General features: G+C 39.0%; 1 pseudogene; it reads right to left on the reverse strand.

Annotated features, from left to right (window-relative positions):
* Positions 1-659: 659 nt before the first annotated feature.
* LOC129630292 (olfactory receptor 5F1-like) lies at positions 660-16,139 on the reverse strand (annotated as a pseudogene).
* Positions 16,140-21,720: the final 5,581 nt, after the last annotated feature.

The following is a 21,720-nucleotide window of genomic DNA, read 5'->3' on the forward strand; positions in this document are numbered from 1 at the left end:
AAATTGCATTCTTTTATACAAATTCATAACTTCTTTTTTTAATGAATATCTGTTTGTAGGAATAGCAGAAATAAAAGTTGATGTGTTTACTGCTATTATTAAAATTATATTCCTGAATTTTGATTTAAGCTTATCCCCAGGAAATTATTCCATGAAATAAAATCAGAATCTATTCAAAACTTAAAACATTTGGCATATATGCTATATAGCAATCTATTACAAAGCATAAATGGTGAAAAAGTTTGCACTGGAAAAAATAAACTGAAAATTCTAAGTTCTTTTCTTGGCTAGTTTCATGTGATACTGTTACTTTTGTCTTTAAATACTTAATAACTTCATTTCCCTAACCAAGATTACTTTATAAATAAGCTCAAATTTTGATGACACAATAGAAATATAAAATGATCAGGTGAAAAGTATATAATTTTAAAACAGTCTGATACACATTTTATATCAGTTAGTTTATATCTAATTGGATACAAGTACTTGAGTAATAATAATACATGATTAATTAGGAAATATTCTCATGATAAACAGTAAGCTTGATCCACACTTTAAAACTTCAAAACATGCTATGTTTAGTCAAGAAAATGTAATATTCTCATGAAAAACAGTAAGCTTGATCCACACTTTAAAACTTTAAAACATGCTCTGTTTAGTCAAGAAAACATAGGCAACAATCCCAGAAATAAAGGGACCATTTTCTTAGTAATTACATTCCATACAGCCTTCTTTACTTCCTCATTCCTAAAGCTGTAGATCAGAGGATTCAACACAGGGATCACCACTGTGTAGAACACGGAAGCTACTTTGTCTTGAGTCAGGGAGTAGCTGGAAGTAGGTCTCAGATAAGTGTAGATGGAGGTGGAATATAACAGGATCATGGCTGTCAGGTGACATGCACATGTGGAGAAGGCTTTGCGTCTCCCCTCCCCTTTATGCATACAGAAGATGGAGAAGAGAATGTAGCAGTAGGAGGTAAGGATCACCAGCAGAGTTCTGATCATATTCACACCAGCAAATGTGGACAAGATGCTTTCACACAGGTGTGTGTCAGAACACAAGAGCTTAAAAATTGGAGGGGTGTCACAGAAGAAGTGATGGATGACCTTGGAACTGCAGAATGACAAGCTGTTCACATAACCTGTGTGAACCACAGAGTTGAACAGTCCTGCTGTAAAAGCCCCTGCTGCCATTTTCAGGCAGACTGTCCTGGACATGATCAAGGAGTAAAGGAGAGGGCTACATATGGCCACATAGAGGTCATGGGCCATTAACCCAAAAAGAATGCATTCAATTGTGGCCAAGGCTATAAAGAAGTACATCCACAGAAACAAGCCAGCAAAGGAAATGGTTTTCTTCTCTGACAATAAATCAATCAGCATCTTTGGAGTGATGGTGGAGAAATAATAAACATCCACAAAGGACAGGTTAGCCAGGAAGAAGTACATGGGTGTGTGAAGTCTGGAATCAGCTCTGATTAAGAGGATCATCCCAACATTCCCCACAACTGTAAGTGTTTAAATCATAGAAAAAATGGCAGAAGAGGATAACTTGTAGCTCCAGTGTGTCTGCTAATCCCAACAGGATGAACTCCGTCAGTGAAGTATAATTTTTTTCTGGCCATTTATTACAGATATATAATGCTTCAGCTTCCGTTAGATGGAAACATTTCACTGTTCTATGTTTCCATGAAGTAATAGGAATGTTAATGTGGTTAGTGGCACATGAGGGATAAAACGGCTTGGATAATAGAGTATAATAAATAGAACAACTGAAATAAGGTAGAAACTAGTGAAAAAATGAATAAATGTTGGAGTTTGTTAAGCAATTGTCTGTATTAAATGTGGGTTGCTGCTGCTGCTAAGTCGCTTCAGTCGTGTACGACTCTGTGCGACCCCAGAGACGGCAGCCCACCAGGCTCCGCCGTCCCTGGGATTCTCCAGGCAAGAACACTGGAGTGGGTTGCCATTTCCTTCTCCAATGCATGAAAATGAAAAGTGAAAGGGAAGTCGCTCAGTCATGTCCAACTCTTCGCAACCCCATGGACTGCAGCCTACCAGGCTCCTCCATCCATGGGATTTTCCAGGCAAGAGTACTGGAGTGGATTGCCATTGCCTTCTCCGAAATGTGGGTTGAGGCATCCAAAAATCCTTGGCCTAAGTCTACATAGTTCACTTCAGTTTTTTCCTAATGCAATATTTATGTTCTATTCTTTGTCTTCTAGCCCACATCCAAAATGCAAAGTTCAGAGCTATCCTTGTTGAAGTCGTCCCCATTTTCTGGGGAGGTATTTGTTTAACTCAAATGCATTTTTTTTTCTCATAAAGATGGCTCTCTTTATTCTTTGATTCCAATATTTATGACTCACTACCCAAACATCACTTTTGTGTTTTCCAAGCAGCAAACCCAGCCTGTTTCAAATAACCCATATTTTGATACCTATTATACTCTTAAGAATTATTATGTATGTTTTAAAAGTTAACCACGTATCTGTTCTCATTACAAAACACATTATCAAATCAATGCCCTATAGTAGCAGTCACCATACCTGTCCTCGGCAGTGAAAGATAAGGGCAGCAGCACACACTTAATAATATCTTTCCCAGTACTAGTTCATCTGGTCTATTATTTTCTTTCTTATCATAATCTTCTCTAATAACTCAGTTGAGGCATAAAAATTATAAACAGACAATTTTCATGTTGAAATGAAATTAAATCAGAGACAATATGGATTGTCTCTGTGTAAAAATTTGAGACACTTCTTGAAAATATACACATACTTGGATTTTTTTTTTTCCTGAAAGAGGGTTTAACCATGGTGACTAGATTACAGCTTCTAATTGTGAGTCAATCCTCTAATGACAGAAACTCCATTCTCAAAAGTAATTAAAATATGATCATACATAGGTAGATGCAATCACACTCTATGTGGACTTGCATCATAACTTAGTTATTGATTTCTGTGTTACTTTAAAGTTGTTTTCCAAAGATAAAAACTTTTAATTGGCTATTTAATTGCCTATTTTTTTTTATAATTTTAGCTTATTCCAAAAGGGTACATAAACCACTACAAAATTATAATTCTCCCCCTATGTATGCATATGTCTGAGTGTGTGTCTGTGTATAACTGTGTGTGTATGTAACTCACCACATTTCTGGGTAAATTTAACCTGCAATCCACCTGTTTTGAGTGAAATAAACTGGAAGAAGATGCTAACGACTAAGTTCATGAATATTCTTCTGATGAATATGAATTATATTGGCCACAAAGGGACCTAAATTTTTGAGCTGGATGACAACTTTATGACAGGTCATTAGGTCAGATTTACCACATCCCAGTTGAATATCACAGCTTCTATCAGGTGCCACTTTAGCAGCAAGTGCAAGGCAAGGGCCATGGGCAATTTCTCTCCAAAAACTATATAATATAGTTACCATCCTAACAAGACCTGACCCCCCTCTCAATTTCCTCCAGAATTCTACTAAGTCACTGCCATTCCACTTCCACATTAAGGCTTACCTTTAATATTCAGATTAAAGGATGCTGTTGGTAATTGACAGAAGATTTCCATAAGCAAAAAATCCATGAGTCCATCATGCAGAATATGTGTCAGTTTCACACATTAAACACTGATCTACCTGTTTTGGAACTATGCCATGATTAAATTCTGCCATAACTGAACGTGTGTTCATGTGGCTTTGTTAATATGTATCACTCTGGAGGAAAGGAACTCAAAGAAGAACAGGAAATTTTTGAGAAGAAAAGAAAGGAATAGGAAAGAAAAAAAAACTGATCTAATTGTGCTTTTTAACAAAACAGCTGTTTTCTATATAGAACACTGCTACACAATTCATATTTATAAATTCAGTTGAGTTCAGTTCAGTTGCTTAGCCATGTCCGACTCTGCGACCCCATGGACTGCAGCACGCCAGGCCTCCCTGTCCATTACCAACTTCCAGAGTTCACCCAAACCCGTATCCATTGAGTCAGTGATGCCATCCAATCATCTCATCCTCTGTCATCCCCTTCTTCTCCTGCCCTCAATCTTTCCCAGCATCAGGGTCTTTTCAAATGAGTCAGCTCTTTGCATCAGTGGGCAAAATATTGAAATTTCAGCTTCAACATCAATCCTTCCAATAAACACCTAGGACTGATCTCCTTTAGGATGGATTGGTTGAATTTCCTTGAAGTCCAAGGGACTTTCAAAAGTATTCTCCAACACCACAGTTCAAAAGCATCAGTTCTTCGGCGCTTAGCTTTCTCTATAGTCAAACTCTCACATCCATACATAAAGAACATTAATGCTAAAGTTACTGAGATCAGATTCTGTCTAAGAGATTGTTTCCTGAATACATCTCACAAACATCTTGTCATCAGTGTCTTCTTCCATTTCATATTCTCTTATTAAAAGTGTAGTTTGTGATTCCATTCACTTCATCTTCTTCGTCATGTCATCATTGCCCATGTCAGGTCTGTTTATAGCATGACTAAGTTCACAGCTTCCTGGATTCAAATTGATTTTCAAAGTTTCATGGATGGATTTGTAAATGGAGAAATTAAAAAAAAGTACCAGAACTAGCATCAACTCATTGCACATTGCATCTTATTTTGAGAGGTTTAATTTACTGAAATATATAGGAAGAAATCTCATTAATTTGCACCTAACTACATTAGGTTTCCTTACATGTTGAGCAATGTAAAACTCAATTGCAGCTAAGGAATTTCAAGCAAGAGCAAATCTCGAGTTATCACACTTTCAAACTTCAAGTGATATTTGAAAGTTATAGTAATTGAACTAGTGTGGTACTCCCATAAACATAAGCACATAGACAAATGGAGCAGAATCGAGACACCATAAAGAAAGACATATCTATCAGTTCAGATGCTCAGTCATGGAGTCTTTGCAACATCATGGGCTGCAGGACACCAGGCCTCCCTGTCCATCACTGACTCCCAGAGTTTACTCAAACTTATGTCCATCAAGTCGGTGATGCCATCCAACCACCTCATCCTCTGTCATCCCCTTCTCCTCCTGCCTTCGATGTTTCCCAGAATCAGTGTCTTTTCCAATGATTCAGTTCTTCACATCAAGTGGCCAAAGTATTAGAGTTTCAGCTTCACATCAGTCCTTCCAATGAATATTCAGGACTGATTTCTTCTGGGATAGACTGGTTGGATCTCCTTGCAGTCCAAGGGACTCTCAAGAGTCTTCTGCAACATCACAGTTCAAAAGCATCAATTCTTCGGTGCTCAGCTTTCTTTACAGCCCAACTCTCATATCCATACATGACCACTGGGAAAAACATAGCTTTGACTAGACAGACATTTGTTGACAAAGTAATATTTCTGTTTTTTAATATGTTGTCTAGGTTGGTCATGACTTTCCTTCAAAGGAGTAAGTGTCTTTTAATTTCATGGCTGCAGTCACCATCTGCACTGATTTTGGAGCCCCAAAAAATAAAGTCTGACATTGTTTCCACTGTTTCCCCATGTATTTGCCATGAAGTGATGGGACCAGTTCTCATGAACTTAGTTTTCTGAATGTCAAAATTTTAGACAACTTTTTCACTCTCCTCTTTTATTTTTATCAAGGGGCTCTTTAGTTCTTTGCTTTCTGCCATAAGGATGGTGACATCTGCATGTCTGAGGTTATTGATATTTCTCCCTGCAATCTTGATTCCGGCTTCTGCTTCCTCCAGCCCAGCGTTTCTCATGATGTACTCTGCATATAAGTTAATAAGCAGGGTGACAATATGCAGCCTTGACGTACTCCTTTTCCGACTTGAAACCAGTCTGTTGTTCCATGCCCAGTTCTATCTGTTGCTTCCTGACCTGCATACAGATTTCTCAAGAGGCAGGTCAGGTGGTCCGGTATTCCCTTCTCTTTAAGAATTTTCCACAATTTGTTGTGATCCACACAGTCAAACGCTTTGGCATAGTCAATAAGGCAGAAATAGATACTTTTCTGGAACTCTCTTGCTTTTTCAATAATCCAAAGGATGTTGACAATTTGATCTCTGGTCCCTCTGTCTTTTCTAAAACCAGCTTGAACATCTGGAAGTTCATGGTTCATGTACTGTTGAGCTTGGCTGAATAATTTTGAGCATTGCTTTGCTGGAGTGTGAGATGAGTGCAATTGTATGGTAGTTTGAACATTTTTTGGCATTGTCTTTCTTAGGGATTGGAATGATAACTGACATTTTCCAGTCCTGTGTCCACTGCTGAGTTTTCCAAATTTGCTGGCATATTGAGTGCAGCTCTGTCACAGCATCATCTTTCAGGATTTGAAATAGCTCAACTGGAATTCCATCACTTCCACTAGCTTTGTTCATAGTGATGCTTTCTAAGGCCCACTTGACTTCACATTCCAGGATGTCTGGCTCTAGGTCAGTGATCATACCATCTTGATTATCTGGGTCATGAAGATCTTTTTTGTACAGTTCTTCTGTGTATTCTTGCCAGCTCTTCTTAATACCTTCTGCTTCTGTTAGGTCCATACCATTTCTGTCCTTTATTGAGCCCATCTTTGCATGAAATGTTCCCTTGGTATCTCTAATTTTCTTGAAGAGATCTCTAGTCTTTCCCATTCTATTGTTTTCCTCTATTTCTTTGCATTGATCACTGAGGAAGGCTTTCTTAGCTTTCCTTGCTATTCTTTGGAACTCTGCATTCAAATGGGTGTATCTTTCCTTTTCTGCTTTGCTTTTCACTTCTCTTCTTTTCACAGCTATTTGTAAGGCCTCTTCAGAGAGCCATTTTACATTTTTGCATTCCTTTTTCTTGGGGATGGTCTTGATCCCTGTCTCCTGGACAATGTCACAGATCTCTGTCCATAGTTCATCAGGCAGTCTGTCTATCAGATCTAGTCCTTTGAATCTATTTCTCACTTCCACTGTATAATCATGAGGGATTCGATTTAGGTCATAAATGAATGGTCCAGTCGTTTTTCTTACTTTCTTCAATTTTATTCTGAATGTGCCAATAAGAAGTTCATGATCTGAGCCACAGTCAGTTCCCAGTCTTGTTTTTGCTGACTTTGTAGAGCTTCTCCATCTTTGATTTCAAAGAATATAATCATTGGATTTCGGTATTGACCATCTGGTGATGTCCATGTGTAGGGTCTTCACTTGTGTTGTTCTAAGTGGGTATTTCCTATAACCAGTGCATTCTCTTGGCAAAACTTTGTTAGCCTTTGCCATGCTTCATTCTGCATTCCAAGGCCAAATTTGCCTGTTACTCCAGGTGATTCTTGACTTCCTACTTTTGCATTCCAGTCCCCTATAATGAAAAGGACATTTTTGGGGGGTGTTAGTTCTAGAAGGTCTAGAAGGTAAAGCTTCTTCAGCCTTACTGGTCAGGGCAAAGTCTTGGGTTACCTTGATATTGAATGGTTTGCCTTAGAGATGAACAGAGATCATTCTGTCATTTTTGAGGTTGCATCCAAGTTTTGCATTTCAGAATCCATTGACTATGTTGGCTATTCCATATCTTCTAAGGGATTCTTGCCCACAGTAGTAGATATAATGTTCATCTGAGTTAAATTCACCCATTCCAGTCCATTTTAGTTCACTGATTCCTAAAATGTTGACGTTCACTCTTGCCATCTCCTGTTTGACCACTTCTTCCAACTTGCATTGATTCATGGACCTAACATTCCAGGTTCCTATGCAATATTGCTCTTTACAGCATCAGACTTTGCTTCTGTCACCAGTAATATCCACAACTTGGTGTTGTTTTTGCTTTGGCTCTATCTCTTCATTCTTTCTGGAGTTATTTCTCCACTGATCTCCAGCAGCATATTGGGAACCTACCGACCTGGGGAGTTCATCTTTCAGTGTCCTATCTTTTGCCTTTTCATACTGTTCACGGGGTTCTCAAGGCAAGAATATTGAAATTGTTTGCCATTCCATTCTCCAGTGGACCACATTTTGTCAGAACTCTTCACCATGACCTGTCTGTCTTGGGTGGCCCTACACTGCATGGCTCATAGTTTCATTGAGTTAGACAAGACTGTGGTCCATGTGATCAGATTGGTTAGTTCTTTCACTTAGCATAAGGCCCTCAAGGTCTATCCATGTTGTCACAAATGGCAAGATTTCCATTTTTATGGTTATTGATTCCATTTTGTGTGTGTACATGTACATACACATATACCTTTTTCTTTACCTATTCATCTACTGTTGGCCAGTCAGGTTGCTTCCATATCTTCACCATTGCAAATAATATTCTACCTCTGCTCCTTATAGGCCTAAAATGTTGTCTTTGGACCCTTAATGAGCATTACAACCAAGTCATTTAGGGACTTCCCTGGTAGTTCAGTGGATCAGACACTGCACTTCCACTGTACAGGACCTGGGTTAGATCCTTGGTTAGGGAACTAAGATCCTGCATGCCACACAGCATGGCTGTGTATAGTCAACTAACATTTATGTATAGTCAACTAACATTTCACAAAGGAGCCAAGAACACTCAGTGGGAAAAGGACCAATTCTCCAATGAATAATACTGAGAAAATTGTATAGCCACCTGTTAAAGAATGAAATTGGACATCATGAACTTACATCATGAACAAAAATCAGCTCAAATTGATTAAGGGTAAATATAAGCCCTGAAACCATAAAACATCTAGAACATGTAGGGTAAAGCTGCTCAGCATTATGCATCTTGGCAATGATTTTTTTTTTTTTTAATCTGAAAGCAAGAGTCTGTTTTGCATTTAAATAAACGTTGTATCTCCATATACTCTACAAGTCTGTATGTTTTTTTCATCTTTCTGTCTTCTCCAACCAGTGTGTTAATGAATCTGACCCAGACTCAACACAAACATGAATAATGATACAGGTTTATTTGTTTTACAATACAAGTTTACAAGGATCATTCAATTTCAGGAAGTTGAGGACTTGGAACCCAATTCAGAAACTAAGTTTTTGACATAGCTCTTCAACCAGAGTTGATCTCTTCTTTGCAAAAACTTGAAATTCCTTCACCAAGATTCATCCTTCTTTAGTAAAAACTCTAGGATAATAATTTTTATTAAGTGACTGAAACATCCCATAGACTATTTTGAGGCTTAAGGATGGAATGTAGGTATATGTAATGTATTCACAGTAGGCTTAAAATCACAAAATTTAAAGATAAAAAGATGATACACACCAATTTCCCAGCCAAAGAAGTAAATTATACCTAAGTTTAGCAACAAATGACACCATTTTTGCTTTCTGATGTCATACCTTCTATTTGAGATATATTCCATACAGTTTCTAAAAGACTACTTGTTTCAAAATCGCTTCTATAAATTTATATATTTCAATAAACCTACATATTTTCAACAAACTTCATTGTGCTTTCTTTTACTACAGATTGTATCTTTTTAAATCTATTCAACTACTTTATATTTCACTTTTCCATATATGTGACCATTTTAGTTTTGCCCTCTTGACATAATATCACTTATCTTTCTCTTTTAAAGGATAATTATAAAAAAAAATAATAAAGGATAATTATAAGTTAATACATTATATTTTAACTTAATTGAGTTGTGTGAAGTTAAACAGGCTTATTGCTTCACTTAACCCTTTACCTAATAGATGTTTACAAAATATGAGACTTCCCATTTTTTAATTATCTAATGAAAATTATTTTGTACATGTTAGTTTATATTTTTAAATGCAAATAAAACATCATTTTTATATATTAATACCAACTGTCCCTGCACATTTCTTTTTCCTAAATGCAGGACTCCAATAATTTCATCTTTTTGGAAGGTTGTATATTTGAATCTTTGTGATTCCTAAATATTGATTATTTCATCCTTTCCAGTGTGTTTGCTTAATTTTCCAACTTTATGATATTCACAGGTTTTGAAGGTAGTCTCTGATTTCCCAGAATTGCTGATGAATATTGACTGAACAAAGCATAAAGGCATGCATTTCAAAATTCATTAACTTTTATAAATAAAATACTTTGAATATAAAAAAAGGTATTCAAAAACCCTTGAATAGGCAAAACATGGCTGATAAGTGGTAGGTGGTAATGTTAAATGTTTAAGTGAAATAAAAGACTAGGAACATTAGAAAAACTGAGCGAAATGCAAATAGCCAAAGGTGCAAAAGAATGCTACATTAATAAGGGAGGGTTTAATAAATGTTGTCAAATTATAAAGAAGAGAGGATGAAATCAAACTCAAAATTAGAGGTTTCGATGCTTTTACAATCTAAATTTCTTCTGAGTCAAAGAAAAATTTTTAAAAAATTGAATTTATTTTACAAAAATTCTTTGAAAAATGAGCAAGAAAATATGATTTCAAAATAATTTTCAAAAGCAATTAAAGGCTAAGTAAATAATCTTGAGTTACATAAGCAGTACATATTCAGTTAATTAAAATGAACAAATATAATTAACTGGTAATAGCTCCCAAAGTTGGAAATATTTGAAGACTTTGCAAATGAAAGGTCGGGTATGCAGGTTCACACACAGAGTGTGTCTCCATAGGAGCGAAGAATGTTCCTGTCAGACTTAGGCTCACTAGAGCTCTCCTACAGAGCAAAGGGGAGGGAATAGACATGTGGATGTGGTTCTGCCTTTCCCTCTGAGTGTGGGTCCCCTACCTCTGACCCAGGCTGAGGGGAAACATCCCCTGAGAAAAGACATCCAAGAAGCACTTTTCCCACAGGCTGGGAAGCAGAGGCAGCCAACTGCATTGCATTTGCAAGCCTGTATTTGGAAGGAACCGTTTAGATTCTACAATGGGAGACCTCCAGATCTGGTCACAACCGAAATTCCAGAGTTAGGGCCGAGCATCTCCCTTGCCCTTTGCGAGCCTTGCAAAGATATTCCTAGCTTAGGTCAGGAAGGGCGGCGGTGAGGAGATATCCCTCGTCCAAGGTAAGGAGCATTGGCCACGCTTTGCTGGAGCAGCCGTGAAGAGATAACCCACACCCAAGGTTAGAGAAACTCAAGATGGTATGTGTTGCAAGAGGGCATCAGAGGGCAGACACACTGAAACCATACTCACAGACAACTAGTCAATCTAATCACACTAGGACCAAAGCATTGTCTAACTCAATGAAACTAAGCCATGCCCGTGGGGAAACCCAAGATGAACAGGTCATGGTGGAGAGATCTGACAGAATGTGGTCCGCTGGAGAAGGGAATGGCAAACCACTTCAGTATTCTTGCCTTGAAAACCCCATGAACAGTATGAAAAAGCAAAATGATAGGATACTGAAAGAGGAACTCCCCAGGTCAATAGGTGCCCAATATGCTACTGGAGATCAGTGCAGAAATAACTCCACAAAGAATGAAGGGATGGAGCCAAAGCAAAAACAATACCCAGCTGTGGATGTGATGGGTGATAGAAACAAGGTCCAATGCTATAAAAAGAAATATTGCATAGGAACCTGGAATGTCAGGTCCATGAATCAAGGCAAATTGGAAGTGGTCAAACAAGAGATGGCAAGAGTGAATGTTGACATTCCAGTAATCAGCAAACTCAAATGGACTGGAATAGGTGAGTTTAACTCAGATGACCACTATATCTATTACCGCGGGCAGGAATCCCTCAAAAGAAATGGAGTGGCCATCATGGTCAACAAAAGAGTCCGAAATGCAGTACTTGGATGCAATCTCAAAAATGACAGAATGGTCTCTGTTCCTTTCCAAGGCAAACCATTCAATATAACAGTAATCCAAGTCTATGCCCCAACCAGTAATGCTGAAGAAGCTGAAGTTGAATGGTTCTATGAAGACCTACAAGATCTTTTAGAACTAACACCAAAAAAAGATGTTCTTTTCATTATAGGGGACTGGAATGCAAAAGTAGAAAGTCAAGAAACACCTGGAGTAACACGCAAATTTGGCCTTGGAATATGGAATGAAGAAGGGCAAAGACTAATAGAGTTTTGCCAAGAAAACGCACTGGTCATAACAAACACCCTCTTCCAACAACACAAGAGAAGACTCTATACATGGACATCACCAGATGGTCAACACCGAAATGAAATTGACTATACTCTTTGCAGCCAAAGATGGAGAAGCTCTATACAGTCAGCAAAAACAAGACTAGGAGCTGACTGTGGCTCAGACCATGAACTCCTTATTGCCAAATTCAGACTTAAATTGAAGAAAGTGGGGAAAACCACTATAACATTCAGGTATGACCTAAACCGAATCCTTATGATTATACAGTGGAAGTGAGAAATAGATTTAAGGGCCTAGATCTGATAGATAGAGTGCCTGATGAACTATGAAATGAGGTTCGTGACATTGTACAGGAAACAGGAATCAAGACCATCCCCATGGAAAAGAAATGCAAAAAAGAAAAATGGCTGTGTGGGGAGGCCTTACAAATAGCTGTGAAAAGAAGAGAAGCGAAAAGCAAAGGAGAAAAGGAAAGATATAAACATCTGAATGCAGAGTTCCAAAGAATAGCAAGAAGAGATAAGAAAGCCTTCTTCAGCAATCAATGCAAAGAAATAGAGGAAAACAACAGAATGGGAAAGACTAGGGATCTCTTCAAGAAAATCAGAGATACCAAAGGAACATTTCATGCAAAGATGGGCTCGATAAAGGACAGAAATGGTATGGAACTAACAGAAGCAGAAGATATTAAGAAGAGATGGCAAGAATACACAGAAGAACTGTACAAAAAAGATCTTCACGACCCAGATAATCACGATGGTGTGATCACTGATCTTGACCAGACATCCTGGAATGTGAAGTCAAGTGGGCCTGAGGAAGCATCACTAAGAACAAAGCTAGTGGAGGTGATAGAATTCCAATTGAGCTATACCAAATCCTGAAAGATGACGCTGTGAAAGTGCTACTCTCAATATGCCAGCAAATTTGGAAAACTCAGCAGTGGCCACAGGACTGGAAAACGTCAGTTTTCATTCCAATCCCAAAGAAAGGCAATGCCAAAGAATGCTCAAACTATCACACAATTGCACTCATCTCATACGCTAGTAAAGTAATGCTTAAAATTCTCCAAGCCAGCCTTCAGCAATATGTGAACCATGAACTTCCTGATGTTCAAGCTGGTTTTAGAAAAGTCAGACGAGCCATAGATCAAATTGCCAACATCCGCTGGATCATGGAAAAAGCAAGAGAGTTCCAGAAAAACATCTATTTCTGCTTTCTTGACTATGCCAAAGCCTTTGACTGTGTGGATCACAATAAACTGTGGAAAATTCTGAAAGAGATGGGAATACCAGAACACCTGACCTGCTTCTTGAGAAAGCTGTATGCAGGTCAGGAAGCAACAGTTAGAACTGGACATGGAACAACAGACTGTTTCCAAATAGGAAAAGAAGTACGTCAAGGCTGTATATTGTCACCCTGTTTATTTAACTTATATGCAGAGTACATCATGAGAAATGCTGGACTGGAAGAAATACAAGCTGGAATCATGATTCCCGGGAGAAATATCAATAACCTCAGATATGCAGATGACACCACCCTTATGGCAGAAAGTGAAGAGGAACTAAAAAGGCTCTTGATGAAGGTGAAAGTGGAGAGTGAAAAAGTTGGCTTAAAGCTCAACAGTCAGAAAACGAAGATCATGGCATCTGGTCCCATCACTTCATGGGAAATAGATGGGGAAACAGTGTCAGACTTTACTTTTCTGGGCTCCAAAATCACTGCAGATGGTGACTGCAGCCATGAAATTAAAAGACGCTTACTCCTTGGAAGGAAAGTTACGACCAGCCTAGATAGTATATTCCAAAGCAGAGACATTACTTTGCCAACAAAGGTCTGTTTAGTCAAGGCTATGGTTTTTCCTGTGGTCATGTATGGATGGCCATAGTCTCAAGTTGGGCTGTGAAGAAGGCTGAGCGCCGAAAAGTTGATGCTTTTGAACTGTGGTGTTGGAGAAGATTTTTGAGAGTCCCTTGGACTGCAAGGAGATCCAACCAGTCCATTCTGAAGGAGATCAGCCCTGGGATTTCTTTGGAAGGAATGATGCTAAAGCTGAAACTCCAGTACTTTGGCCACCTCATGCGAAGAGTTGACTCATTGGAAAAGACTCTGATGCTGGGAGGGATTGGAGGCAAGAGGAGAAGGGGAAGACAGAGGATGAGATGGCTGGATGGATCACTGACTCGATGGACATGAATCTGAGTGAACTCCAGGAGTTAATGATGGACAGGGAGGCCTGGTGTGCTGTGGTTCATGGGGTCGCAAAGAGTCGGAGACGACTGAGCAACTGATCTGATCTGATCTATAGTGGTACTGCCCATGAAGGAGCAGGCTGCGGGAGTGTGTCAGACATGACTGGGCGCCTTACTGGGGTCAGCTCCACTACTGCATTTCCAGTCAAAGTAGGCCCCAGGCCTACTTGGAGAGGGGGTGGGGCCCGGTTGTCTCCAAACTGCCAAGGGTTAGAGCAATTGGAGCTCGGTCAGACGTAAAGGAAGAGGAATAGGATGGATTTTCAAGCTGTTGCTTGGCCACACAGCTTCAGTGCTCCACGAAGAGAAACAGGTGCACTGTGCCCCTAGGTCGGGTATGCAGGTTCATACACAAAGTGTGTCTCCGTAGGAGCCAAGAATATTCCTGACAGACTTAGGGTCACTAGAGCTCTCCTACAGAGCAAAGACGTGTGGATGAAGTTTTGCCTTCCCCTTTGCTGACATTCCTGGGTCAGAGCGGTGCTGCCCATGAGGAAGAAGGCTGTGGGAGTGTCTCTGAGGGGGCCGGGTGCCATGCTGGGGTCACCTGGTCAAGGGCACCTTGCACATCCGATGGGCCCCAGGAGAGGAGTTACGGACTGGCCCCTTGCTGGAGATATCACAATGCGAGGCAAAAAGCTAGCTCTGTCAAAAGGAGGAAAACAGCAATGGGATGGATTTTCAAGCAGTTGCTAGGTCACACTGCATTAGGGCTCCCCAGGACAGACATGGGAATTTTGGCCCCTAGGCCCAGTATCCAGGGGCGCACACAGGGTGTTTTCCCCACAGGATCCAAGAATGTTCCAGACAGACCTAGGCTCACTAGCTGTTGCTAGGCCACACATTATGCTATACTTATTGCTAACAGTAAAAATACCGTTGGAGCTCTAATTAATTTTTTTTTTTACTTGCAATGTTAGTGATAGAATCAAAGGCCGATATCTACATCAAACAGGAGAAACGTAATGGAAACAAAACAATTTTATGTAATAACATCGTCGTGTTCCTATACAGTCAAATGGACATGCAAAAGGACATGATTTTTCTGAATGTTTATTTCAGAAAGTTAGAATTGGATGCCTGCAAACAATAAAACTAATAATATATTAATACATAATGTTAATAATATACAGTTGGTCATTCTTTTTCCTATTCTACCACAGCTAACTGACTTGAAGTCAGTTTTAGTAATGACTACTAACATAAGACCCTCATCAATATGTGAAGATGTATAGGAAAATCCATAATATATCTAAAAAAACATCAAAGATAAAATGATGATTAAAAAAAAATACAGTGACATCTTAGTTGCTATAAGAAACAAGATGATTATGAAAGTAAATCCCATGATCACGTACAGGCCCCAGAAGCCTGTGACTGTCACGAGTGTTGACTTCTCCTTCATCTGAGGTTGTAAAAAGTGCTTTGTAAAATCCTGAGGTTTGCACCAGTTGTAACCTCCTGAAGAGACTGCAATAAAAAGAGTTTCTAGAATATCCTGACAATTTTCATCTACCAGGCTGTGGTGAGCTCAAGCAATACATACTCCAGAGGACAGAAGACAGACATGTTGGGAAGTGGGAATGACTTCTACTGCACTTAGGGAGAAAGGGCATGTTGCTACTCAGCCTAGTACAAGTGTAGAAGCAATACCTCAGTGATTAAACCTTTAAAGACTCTATACAAATGACAACAACTGGTAGGAATAAACCTTCAGAAGTGCCTTCTCAGACCTCCCATCATATGCACAAGCATAATAAAAACACTGAGTTTTCATGGTCTCACACAAAATTAGACTCACTTATAACAATGGCCAGAGAGGCTCCTATAAGACATGGGAGCTGGGATTTACTGTAGGATGCACACCAGTTTAATGCATCGCTATATGTTATGGAAATATGCGTTATTGACAGGGTGAAGGCATATTCGTGAATAACAGCAAATAACACTACAAATTCAAGGAACATGGCTACAATGACAATAGCTAATTTTATGATGGCTACTACTTGGTAGAACTAGGATTGCCTCTCCCATTAAGTACTTAAATGGTCAGATGTAATATTACCCATTAGTTTCTCACTGTAATTCTCACTTAGAAACTAAATCTAATACTTTCCATGTTTACTAGCACAAGAACAGTGAAAGATCCTTGTAGAAGAAAGTCAGACAGACATGCTTCTGTTTTATCACAGAAGCTGCTAATGACCAGTCTTGCTCACAAACAGATTGCTAATTCCAAATTTCTAGACAGTTATGCAGATATTCTTTACCAACTGAGCCACCATGGAAGTCCTAATAGCTCAGTTGGTAAAGAATCAACCTGCAATGCAGGAGGCCCCGGTTTGATTCCTGGGTCAGGAAGATCCCCTGGAGACGGGATAGACTACTCACTCCAGTATTCTGGCCTAGAGAATTCCATGGACTCTACAGTCCATGAGGTCACAAGAGTCAGGCAGGAATGACTGAGCCACTTTCACTTTCACATGTGGATATTATTTTTAAAAAATGTGGTAACATATCTAGTACCTTTGTCAAGCTAAAGAATGACTAATATAAATATGAATAATCAACTTCATCCTTCATAGTTATTCTGTCCAATAATTGCTTTGAGAGGAGATGAACTACTCATTGTTAAAGAGAAATGATCCTTTCCTCTCTGAAACATTTGTCAATATTCAGTTGGGTATGGTGAATAAAATACTTAAGGATCTAATACATAAAAAGGAAATACGAAAAGTACATAGATTTTTCACTCCCTTTCTCAAAGGATGGAATATTTTGTATTTGCCCTGATTTTATGTCTTGACTTCATGTACAATTGTTTGTATATTGATATTTTTAGTTGAAATAAGACTAAAAATATTGATATAATACTAATATATCATGTTGGTATGTGTGGTTGTCACACAGGATTCACAGGAGATTTAAATTCACAGTTGTCAAGGTAAAGGATTGATGCTATTTAGCTTCTTCATGAATCTATACCATGAAAGAAGAGCTTTTCTCAACATATTTCACTGAAGGAACTACAAGGATGATAGGCATAATACTATGCTTCAACTCATGGATTTCTAACTATTGCTTACAATACAGATCTGATTTTCAACATTAGGGTTCTTTCAGTGTCCTTGAACAGCATTTGTTTTTCTGTTCAGTTCAGTTCAGTTCAGTTGCTCAGTCGTGTCTGACTCTTTGCAACCCCATGAACCGCAGCATGCCAGGCCTCTGTCCATCACCAACTCCCAGAGTTTACCCAAACTCGTGTCCATTGAGTCAGTGATGCCATCTAAGCATCTCATCCTCTGTCATCCCCTTCTCCTCCTGCCTTCAATCTTTTCCAACATCCGGGGCTTTTAAAATGAGTCAGCTCTTTGCATCAGGTGGCCAAAATATTGGAGTTTCAGCTTCAATATCAGTCCTTCCAATGAACACCCAGAACTGATTTCCTTTAGGATGGACTGGTTGGATTTCTTTGCCGTCCAAGGGACTCTAAAGAGTCTTTTTCAACACCACAGTTCAAAAGCATCCATTCTTCTGCGCTCAGCTTTCTTTATAGTTCAAATATATATTCTGTATTGGAGAAGGCAATGGCACCCCACTCCAGTACTTTGCCTGGAAAATCCCATGGATGGAGGAGACTGGTAGGCTGCAGCCCATGGGGTCGCTAAGAGTCAGACATGACTAAGCGACTTCACTTTCACTTTTCACTTTCATGCCTTGGAGAAGGAAATGGCAACCCACTCCAGTGTTCTTGCCTAGAGAATCCCAGGGACTGGGGAGCCTGGTGGCTGCCGTCTGTGGGATCACACAGAGTCGGACACGACTGAAGTGACTTAGCAGCAGCAGCATATATTCTGTATACAGAAGAAAAAAACTCATGAGTATAAACGAGTGTATGAATTGTTACCTTCCCAAACCAGGGATCAAACCCACCTCACTTCCATCTCCTGCACTAATAGGCAGATTATTTAATGACTGTGACACCTAGGAATCAATATACTTTTCAAGAACCACTGCCATCAGCTTCTACTGTTCATGACCGAAGTAGGAGAAAGAACACTGGAAGAAGTACTCGTAAGTGTATTAGTTAGCCAAGGAACTGTTATTCTGGGTACTCCAGTTATTACTGAGACAAGTCAGTTCCTCCAATGATGATGGGTATAACTGAAATTATATGATGGGATGATGGGTATTACTACAAATTCATGGGATGCGATGTCTACATGATAAATGTGTTCATCTCATGCTACTGCTTCAGGTATGCCTACTTCAGCATGAAGGACTGCACTTAAAGGGATGCCTACTATTCTAGCTCAAGCAACAGATAGTGAAGTGCAGGTCATTCTCTTTTGTTGAAAATAATCAGCAGTTTGTCAACATATGTAACATGCCAGAGAAAGCCTTGGGATGGAACTCTAAAAACAGGTTAGGCCCTCTTTTTGCAAGCCCTGCAATAAAATACAAATCAAAAAAAAATAGCAATGATTTTGTCAGGACTTCCTCACTTTTTCTTTCTGGATGGCAGGAAACAGACACTGAGGCCAGATGACTGCAGGATTTAATTGTGAGCTAACACTGGGTGGGGTGGAAGCTCATCACTCTAGTAAGAATGTGGCTCAATTAAACCGTTTGACTTTCATTCACTTCATGTACATAGAGTTCTATAATCCTTCATTAAGAAATTATATAAGTTATACTTCCTTACACCTGCACAATCTCTCCCTTTCTTTTCACGAATGTCAATTCCTAGTCCAGCACTTATACAATGAGTGTTACAGGTAGTAATAGTGCATAAATGATGATGAGCAATGATAAGAAGTTTATTCTCTGTTTGAATTCTCTCTTTTTATATAATCAAGCAGTGAAATATACTTATGGATGTGAATATTTTAGTGGCGTGTATAAATACATGTTGACTAGTGTTATGATAACTCATAGTGTTGGCAAAATTATTATCATGGTATTATATCTTTTTCATATATTCCTTTTGAGATTCTGTTCCATTATACGTTATCATAAGGGATTCAATACAGTTTCCTAAACTATACAGTAATCCTTGTGGTTTCTTTCATATACAGTAACATGTATTTGTTAATAATTCAAACAAAAACTGGTACATAAATATTCATAGTGACATTATTTGCAATAGCCCAAAGGTAGAACCCATTCAAGTGTCCATCAGTGGGTGAAAGAATATGCAACACAGAGTATATTCAAAAGCTTGAACAGTATTCTACCATACAAAAAGATAAACTGAAATGGTTCTGCCACTGTGCAAGACATTACAGAAATTACTCCAAAACTAACACATGGAATAAATATATATATTTCAATTCTAATTCATGCTATGTACCAAAAATGTTTGGAAAAGGGGGCTGGAAAAATGTATATTTCTGCAGTCATATTTACAACAGCATGATTCACACTGGCCAACAAACAGAAGCAATCTAAGTGTCCATGGACAGCCAATTCCATAAACAAACTGTGGTATACACACAATGGAATATGATTCAGCCTTTCAAAGACGGTAATTCTGACAATGCTACAATGTGGATGAGCCTTATGATCATTATATTAAGTGAAATAAACCAGACCAAAAAAGGACAAACGTTCTGTGATTCCACTAGTATGAGATATCCAAACAAGTCAAATTCAAAGCCAGAAAAAGCAGAAAGTGATTCCCAGGGATGGAAGACAGTTCATGTTTCATGGAACCCACTCAGTTTCCCTTGGGAAAACTGACTTCCCATGACATCTCCAAAACCAATTATACAAATAATTGGAAGCCATATCCAATCAAATGAATGTAGACATTATTTTACAATTTATACCAACCTCACTTAAACTTCTCAGCAGACAAAAGGCAAAACTGTATCTATGGTACCTCAGCTTTGTTTAAAACGGTATTCACAGTACCTCAATTTTGCTTACGAAATTTAACAAAAAAAAAAAAAACAAAACAAACAAACAAAAAAAAAAACACTAAAGTCTATCCAAAAAAGGATATAAAATTTATCACATGACCTTTAAAAAATTATAAATTTAAACTGTGAAAATCCTTATTCACAAAACTTAACCACAAGTCGCAGAAAAATATATTTACAAAATACATATTTGATAAAGGATTGTACTCCAACTATAACAAAAAAAATCTGGAACAAACAACCTCATTCAGATCAGTTCAGTTCAGTCGCTCAGTTGTGTCCAACTCTTTGTGACCCCATGAGTCTCAGCACACCAGGCCTCCCTGTCCATCACCAGCTCACGGAGTTCACTCAGACTCATGTCCATCGAGTCAGTGATGCTATCCAGCCATCTCATCCTCTGTCGTCCCCTACTCCTCCTGCCCCCAATCCCTCCCAGCATCAGAGTCTTTTCCAATGAGTCAACTCTTCGCATGAGGTGGCCAAAGTAATGGAGTTTCAGCTTCACCATCATTCCTTTCAAAGAAATCCCAGGGCTGATCTTCAGAATGGACTGGTTGGATCTCCTTGCAATCCAAGGGACTCTCAAGAGTCTTCTCCAACACCACAGTTCAAAAGCATCAATTTTTTGGCACTCAGCCTTCTTCACAGTCCAACTCTCACATCCATACATGACCACAGGAAAAACCATAGCCTTGACTAGACGGACCTTTGTTGGCAAAGTAATGTCTGTGCTTTTGAATATACTATCTAGGCTGGTCATAAATTTCCTTCCAAGGTGTAAGCGTCTTTTAATTTCATGGCTGCAGTCACCATCTGCAGTGATTTTGGAGCCCAGAAAAGTAAAGTCTGACACTGTTTCCATTGTTTCTCCATCTATTTCCCATGAAGTGATGGGACCAGATGCCATGATCTTCGTTTTCTGACTGTTGAGCTTTAAGCCAACTCTTTCACTTTCCACTTTCACCTTCATCAAGAGGCTTTTTAGTTCCTCTTCACTTCCTGCCATAAGGGTGGTGTCATCTGCATATCTGAGGTTATTGATATTTCTCCCGGCAATCTTGATTCCAGCTTGTGCCTCTTCCAGTCCAGCGTTTCTCATGATGTACTCTGCATATAAGTTAAATAAGCAGGGTGACAATATACAGCCTTGACGTACTCTTTTTCCTATTTGGAAACAGTCTGTTATTCCATGTCCAGTTCTAACTGTTGCTTCCTGGCCTGCAACAGATTTCTCAAGAGGCAGGTCAGGTGGTCTGGTATTCCCATCTCTTTCAGAATTTTCCACAGTTTATTGTGATCCACACAGTCAAAGGCTTTGGCATAGTCAAGAAAGCAGAAATAGATGTTTTTCTGGAACTCTCTTGCTTTTTCCATGATCCAGCAGATGTTGGCAATTTGATCTCTGGTTCCTCTGCCTTTTCTAAAGCTAGCTTGAACATCAGGAAGTTCACACTTCACATATTGCTGAAGCCTGGCTTGGAGAATTTTGAGCATTAATTTAGTAGCATGTGAGATGAGTGCAATTGTGTGGTAGTTTGAGCATTCTTTGGCATTGCCTTTCTTTGGGATTGGAATGAACACTGACCCTTTCCAGTCCTGTGGCCACTGCTGAGTTTTCCAA

This window comes from Bubalus kerabau, chromosome 16 (assembly GCF_029407905.1).
Source record: "Bubalus kerabau isolate K-KA32 ecotype Philippines breed swamp buffalo chromosome 16, PCC_UOA_SB_1v2, whole genome shotgun sequence".
Taxonomy (NCBI): Eukaryota; Metazoa; Chordata; class Mammalia; order Artiodactyla; family Bovidae; genus Bubalus; species Bubalus kerabau.